The 8,202-nt window shown below is 30.6% G+C and overlaps 1 protein-coding gene across 3 annotated transcripts in view; it reads right to left on the bottom strand.

The window, feature by feature from the left end:
• The window catches only part of LOC100164458 (anion exchange protein 3), a 66,264-nt gene extending 58,516 nt beyond the window's left edge, over positions 1–7,748 (bottom strand). Inside the window, exon 1 of one of the 3 annotated variants that reach the window (XM_029490287.1) lies at positions 7,120–7,748. The gene's annotated coding sequence lies outside the window, so the exon portion shown is untranslated. The remainder of the gene's footprint in view (positions 1–7,119) is intronic. The other 2 variants (XM_003245122.4, XM_001951884.5) reach the window with 2 other exon arrangements.
• Positions 7,749–8,202: the final 454 nt, after the last annotated feature.

The raw sequence follows: 8,202 nt of genomic DNA, 5'->3' as shown, positions 1-8,202 counted from the left end.
TACTCTTTTTAATATGACATTTTTAGGTAATTTGGGGGATAATATCAAAAATGTGGGAAAGTCGATTTCATGTAGACTTGACGACCATTTCAAATTTGTTTTCAGAATTCTTATCACTTCATTAGATCAAATGGTTTTTTTGGCAAAAAACACGTCTAAAATACTATGTCACGCACGTGTTAGACAAAAACAGGAAATCATGGTATCGAATCCCCTTAACCATTGATTATCTAGAAATATTATCGTGTACGGGTATCACTTGTAAAGGGTTGTATTTTATTATTGGACATTTTGTGTAGGGCCCACAAAAACATTTAGTTCAGGGGCCCAAAATATTATGTGGGGGGGAGGGGGTCTGGCTGTACGTACTACTCGATTTCACTCGGCTTAAAATTAATCTATCTGTCTATAGTTTTCCATTTTTCTTCATTTGAAATATATAATACAAATACAGCTACAATAATAAATTGTTTGATCTCCCACTTCTTAATTTTAGGCATATCGTTATGATTAATATTTGTCTTTATGTGTTAACATACAAAATACATCCAGTATTATTAAGAAAGAAAATCTTGACAGCAAATCATAAAACTATAAAAGTAATCATAATAATTGTGTTTATAATCATAAGTATTTGATATTAAATATATTTAAAAAAAAAGATATTATGCCAAATTTTTATAATAGTAATATAATCTATACCTAACCAATGACAACGATTTAGTAGACAAAAAAATATTAGATTTTCGTGAGCCAAACCTAAATGCATGCATGTGGACGTGAGGTGTGATCCACATATTATAGTGGTTGAAAAAATAAGCTATAGAAGACCAACAAAGAAATATTTACTTTTTTATACATATATTATATTATAGATTAAAGATATTGTACCTAAGTTACAATTTGTGACCACTCTGCTTCCTAGTTGTTACGCTGGGTGTATTATTTATGGTTTTCAAAACTATATAATATACTAGTGGGGGACGGAGTGGCCAAGCGGTCTAAGGCGTCGGTTGCGACGCAGCCGACGACGGCTCGATTCTTCGGTCGCGGGCGGCATTTTTCTTCAGCCGAGTCACGGCGGCTGTTGAGAATTGCCGCCATCCCCCACCCGGGGATGGCAGATACCTACGAATGCCCACTTGAAAATTCTGCCAAACACAAAATAACGTGTTTTCCCCCTACCGTCCCAAAATCCTACAATACCTACAACTAATGGCCTTAGTTGCCGGGCTTAAGACCAATAAAAAAAAAATATATATATATATTAGTACCTAAATATTTTTATCTTTATTATATTATGTTATGACTTCCAACTTATAGGTGTCTATTTATGTGGAAAATGTCCATAGACAGCCAATATACCACAGAAGTAAAAAATAAAGTTTTAACATAGATGATGTTTTTAGGGTGGATACTACTTTTGTTTCCAACTGATTTTATGGAACGCTTTGTTTATCACCATAGAGACTCAAATCAACCATAAAAATAAAAATATATACATATATCTAGTATGATTCCTCAATTTTCCTTGCAGAGGAAAAATGCCTAATAGCATGCTACGTTTTTTTATTCTACAGTGTCAGTTGTACTTTACAAGTTGACTAGTTACTATTATAATAAGCATAAATATATTTTTATTTTTTATCAAAATAATGAAAATCTATTTTACGTAGAACGTCGTCATCGCAGCGGCACGGATGAGGGCGTGAGATTGTTCAATTTACAGCGTCAAGGCCATTGACGTGCGAAACGGAGAGGGACTGGCTAAAGGGCTGAACCCATTAACCATATTATTATTTTTTTTTTAATATTTAGCAAGTTTCAACTGTATAGTCAACTGGTAAACAAGAACGTAAATTCATATACATGTAAACAGATTAACTAAGCATAAATATATATAACAAAAAAAAAATGAGATAGTTGGAACTAACTAGCTATATATCATTGTATAAGAACACCGAATCTGAGTAAAGACGGCGTGTCAGCTTAGGATATTTTACTTTATTTTAATATTGCTTTTATTAGAAATAATATAGGTAATTTGAATTATTAACTACTTATATGAGGCACCTTGTATTAAATGTTCAAGACTATTATCTATAAAAATTGATATGAGAATTTTATACATTTTTAACTACAAATCAATTGTGGTTTTATCAAAGTTAAACTTTAAATGGTTATAAAAATAATTGTTCCTAAAATATATAATATTATGTCGTTAATATTTTTAAGAAGTTTAAGATGTATACAAACTCTTTCAAATACCTCACCCAAACGTCTGAAATTATTAGACTAGACAAAATAAAAATAAAATTGTAATTATTAATTATCAAGCCCCCCCTCTCCCCTCATTGAAAAATCATACGCATGCCTTTGGTTATAGCCATAAAATGTCCGCTACATTACGTTGGTATATCACATATTCATTGAAATAAATAATATTACTCTAGATAGAAACGATTTTGCGTGAAATCCAATGCATTATACGTCCGGAATGTAGAGCAATATATATTTATAAATATAACGTCATATGAATTGTATAACAGGAAATAATCGAACAATCTCTGCAGTATTTGTTACACGTAAATATAATTAAGTTACACTCAACACCGATATTATGAACAATGACATCTAACACATAGAAATATCTTTAAGATTAAATTTTCAAGAGCTCAAGTAGCTGTTAATTTCTTTTATTAGAACTTAAAAAGTGTAGGTACTTATAGACGGTTAATAACGAAGCAAAATAATTAATTTGTAGGTTTTTACAATAAAAGGGTGTCAGCGCACTAGATGTTTGTTTTCTCTCTCTGGCCAAAGCGCATCATAGATGAAAGGCCTAGTGATGGGAACTATCGAATAGTCACTATCGAACTATTCGATAGTAGTTCACTATTCGAACTATTCGATAGTAATTCCATAACTATCGAACATTCGAATAGTCACCATGTATTCGATAGCTTTAAAACTATTCGAATAGTTTATCGAATAGTTTTATCGAATAGTTTTCATTCGAATAGTTTATCGAATATTTTTATCGAATGTTTATTTATTTCGAAAGTTTATTTATTATTAGTTTACCGAATAGTTTTCAATGTTTTCAATTTTTCATTCAATAGTTTAGTTAATCGTAAATTTTTATTTTTTATTTATTCGAATTTTGATTGGTTGTAACTTTTAACTTGTAACTTGTTAGTTTTTTATCTTATATTTGATACATAAAAATAATAATGTATTTTTATCCATAGAAGAAATTACATTAGATTTGAATTTTAGAGTTCTTCAAATATCTCTATGAATAATAAGTTTATTTACTTTCTAAATTTGAATGTATAATTATTAATTATTAATTAGCAATTACTAATTTGTAAAGATAATTTTCTACAGCTTATATTTGGAAATTGGAATACGTGTTTATGTGGGGACAATGATTCATCGCTAAAAATTAAAATCTCAGGTGGTCAAGAAATAAATTGTGAATTAAAATTTGAAATATCAAAATTCCAAATAGTCCGTATAATAAAAAAACTATTCGATAGTGTTATTCGAATAGAATATCAAACTATTCGAATAAACTATTCGATAGTGCTATTCGAATAGACTATTCGATAGCTTATCAGAATAGACTATTCGATAGCTTATCAGAATATTCGATAGTTTTTATTGAAAAACTACTAATCGGTTATACTTAAAAACTTTCGAATAGTATTCGATAGCTTAAAAAAACTATCGAATACTATTCGATAGTGTAAACTATTCGATAGTGCCCATCACTAGATGAAACGCATTTACGCAGAATCAATTTTTTTAATGTTTTTGAGTAATCTTTGAATAAAATCACTCATTACAAAAATATCGGTTTGTCTAAATATTGTCTGAAAACTTAAACATCATTTGAATGTACAAAAAAAAAAATATTTTGAAAGTCAAGTAATAATAAAATATAAAACCGATGTCAAACCCTCAAAAATATAATCCTCTATAATTTATGTATCTATTATTGTAATTTTTTTAAAATAAATTGTGCTTCAAAAGTGTCTTATAGCACTTTTCATGACTGACAACGTAGTCAAGATAATAGGTAATTTTAAGATGTTATTTCTCAATAGTTTCTATATACGTATAAAGAAAAACTATCGTGGACATAAAAAATTTATAAAGAATGCGGTTTTAATAGAGCGCCGCTAGGGGTTAGTTCCCAACACTTAAGATTTGTATGTTTTTTGGCTTTTTTTATTTTAATAAAAACGTTTTAAACTAACAAGTTAAATACAATGAAGAGAAAAAAAGTGTCTAAAATAATTATAATTTATGATAGAATAAATATATATTATTTATAATTCTATAAAACATTATAATATAATCGATCAAATTTGAATTTTTATAATTAAGGACTATTATAACTTGTTTGATAGAATTAAAAAAAAAACTGAAATGTACCGTTTGCTATGTATTTATTTATTTAGTTGTCCTTAAAACTACGCGAAAAAATAAAAATAATAATTTTCTGAGTTAATAGATTAATTCTATTTAAAATCGATATTAACCGTCATATGAAACTTTTGATGCACTTGTCCATTCGACCCAAATACGTATCACAGATAAAACAACAAATCATTTAAAATTCTATAGCATCCTCATGTTCGTATATCAATCTAAATAAAAACTCAACAATTTCAGTTTCTAAAACATTAACTCGGCACCTCAGGAATATAGGTATTGTTTATACATTAATACGTTCTGTAATACCTATATTATGAATGTATACCTATCGTACTTGCACAGTAAGTTGTAACTTATGTCATATGAAAGAAGATCTCTAAAAGTTTCGTGAAAAAACTTTTTAAATAAAAAAATTTAACTAGTTTATCTAAAGAGATTATAGTTCGATTTTCGTAATAGATTCCCATTTCCCATGCGTAAGATAAAACTGTCAAAAACTATTTAAAAAATGTTATTTATTTATTGCATAACTAAATAAATGTTTAAATATTACATGCACGCGTTTTAACAATATCACTAACAGTTGTATAGGTTGGTATTTTATTGAAATTAAAAAAATAATAATAGAGAGTCACGCAACATTCTTGCCAATTATTTGATTTAAGGGCGAGGAGCTGGTGCGGTTTTTAGTACGAAAACCTGTCTTACAGGAAAAATTCTCACGCCCAGCATAGAACAATTGGATTTCGTTAATTTTTTTTATTTAAAATAAGAGAACATTTTGCATGTCGGATCAAAGTCGATTTTCAAAATTAAAATTATAGAAGCTAAAATATGCATTTGAATAATGCACAATATTTGATCTTTTTCAAACGTATTTTTCTACCACTATTTTAAATAAAATGAAAATTCGACCTTTTATCCAACCTGAAAAAGTTCTCTTCTTTTACATAAAATTACAATTAATGAAATCCGACTATTTTACAGGGCGCGAGGGTTTTTCCTGTGAAGTCATTTTAGACGATATTATATACCGTATCAGCCACCACCCCCCCCCCTCCCTCCTAAATAGGTATCGAGCTGTAGATTAGTGGAAAAGTATTTTAATTAATGTAGTAACTAAAACTTAAAATATAATTTTTAAATTTTATAGAATTTCGGAAAATTAGAAAAACCGATACCGACCGTCATCATAACCAATTTTATGCACGATATTATATTTATCAAAATACTATTCAAGTTTTGTCAACAAAAATAAATTTAACATTTTTACTAATATTATGCAGGATTTTTCAATATTTATAAAATTCACTCTAGTTTGCTTTAGAACTGTAAATGTAATTAAATTAATCTCGAAATTAATACAAATTGTAATAATGTATAATATTTATGCATGAAATCCTTATAGTAGAACATTTATTGTAAACAATCTACGGATTAATAAAAAAAGGGCTTAACAATGAATCAATTGAATGAATATTATAAAAATTCGTACAACACATCCCATGTAAGTAAGAATAATATAGGTACGTATAAAACACCGTAAACGCGTCGCAGGTAGAACGTAATAATTGGAATGCGGAAAATTGAAGACGAAAAAAGGATTTCTTTTACAGTGCGCATACCTTTTAACGTGTTTCTATAGATCTACAAGACTGCAGTGATGTAATTGCAAGAGGGCAAATGTATCATTTCACCCTCTCAGATATGCCAACATTTTTAATAATGAACTCGAATTATGTACTTAACGTTATATATTTAGACTACTACTTATATTACTATACCTTCAATTTGTTTCTAAGCCATAAAATAAGTCTTAAGACTTTTGTAATAACAAACAGTTAGGTATAAATAGAATAAAAATATATTTAAACTGCAAAGAAGGAGGGCCAGGGTTTTGATTTTGGTTAATGAATTATTTTGCCATCTTAACTTTTTATTTGGTTACACCATTGGCTCAGTTGAACGCCATATTCGAGTTAGGTAGGTAGGTATAGGTACTCAAAATAGATGTACGAAATTAAAACAATACCTAACATGCTTACCACAATCGTATGTAGCAAAATGTTTTAAAAACACTTTTACTTTCGTTAACAAATTATTATGTTTTATTGGTTATAACAAGATATTGTGTCATGTGCGATGCGATGTATATAAACGCGATCGTAAAATCTGGTTTAATAGTGACACATAGCGCACATTATAAATGATAAATTATATAAATAAATACTTAAACAAATAGATAGTAGATGTTTGACAAAAGTTCTTATCATTACAATGAAAAAAATTTGAATTTTTTTGGTTTAGGAACCGAATAGGTAAAAAATCTATTTTCTTTTAAATAGGATAAACGTCGATAAGGGGTCATGGGGAGCGTAATCCTTCCTTCAGAACAACCACCCGAACATTTCTTCTCACAAATTAGTATACCTATAATATTATACAATGTAGTCGTAAAACAATAAAAAATAATGTAATATGTTTTAGTGCAGAATAATCGGCATGATACCGATATATATAGGTACTTAGTTATGTGATTTGGCCGCTATGACATCTGGTTAGGAGACGGGGAATGGAAACAAGGTGATAAAAAAAGCAAACATACACGAAAGAGACTGCTTAAATATATTGATATTATATTATATTTTGTTAGGTATTGTGTCGGTTACGTACCCCAAAACGAAATTTGTTGGCTCCGATGATGATAAGTAGATGGTTACCTACCTACTGGATATAGGTGAGTAGTTAATGAAATAAAAACCAAAATATGTAAATAATTCAAAAAATACGTTGACACTATAATATTATACAGATAACACTTTAAAAAAAAATACAATCGAATCGATAAAACGATGATATTTTTATTAACAAAATGGAAAGACACGTACGACCGGGTACCAAGAATGGACCGCAGCAAAAAAAACGTGAGAATAAGCGATATAAAGAGTGGAGAGAGTGTGTATGAGAGAGATAGAGAGAGAGAGTGTCAGGAAGAGAGTTATTCGCCGCCGTGGTAGAAACGAAAACGCGTGCCGTGTGTTGCGCGTGGACTGCGGAGAATGAAACGCGTACAACCATCCGACGCCGACTGACTGACGAGTGACGACCGGTCCGCTACGACGGTGGTGGCAACGATGACGGTCGTTGTCGTCAGGTCGCGTTCCGTTCTGTTGGCGGCTGTACGGCAGTTGTACTGCTGTTGTACTAATACTTGGTCAAAATTCGAATAAAGACGGCGCGCATAGTACGCATTAACATAGTACGCCCCAAACAACGGAGCTATGGAAATAAAAATATAAACAAAATCGCAACAATAACAATGTCGAACCTAACGAAATAACTTCTGCGGACATGTATTATAGTGTGCTGTTCACGTAGTTGCGCCGTGCGAGGAGATAATAATATAATAACTCATAAGGCGTAACCGCATAACAGATTATATGAATATAATATTTCATACAGGTACCTAATCTGTGATATTACGTTTTTATAAATTACCTATTGTAATGATGATGATAAAAGTAATAGTTTAACGTGGATGCGATCGACCCGGCGCGGCGGGGTGAAATCGTGCGTCTCGAAAGGTGGTTTCGCGGTTGGTGGTAGTCGCCGGACGGTGGTTTCGTTTATAGCTTTGTGTTAAGGGTGAATGGTGATCTCAGTCATCGATGCAACGGACCTGAAGGGGATGTTCGTGAGTCTTCGGCTGCGGTCGATACGTTCCGACAGTAATGCGAGTGCGCGCGCGCTATGCGA

The sequence above is a fragment of the Acyrthosiphon pisum genome, chromosome A2 (assembly GCF_005508785.2).
Source record: "Acyrthosiphon pisum isolate AL4f chromosome A2, pea_aphid_22Mar2018_4r6ur, whole genome shotgun sequence".
NCBI classification, from domain to species: domain Eukaryota; kingdom Metazoa; phylum Arthropoda; class Insecta; order Hemiptera; family Aphididae; genus Acyrthosiphon; species Acyrthosiphon pisum.
Note: the sequence above shows the minus strand (reverse complement) of the source record. Positions and strands in the feature narration are given on the sequence as shown.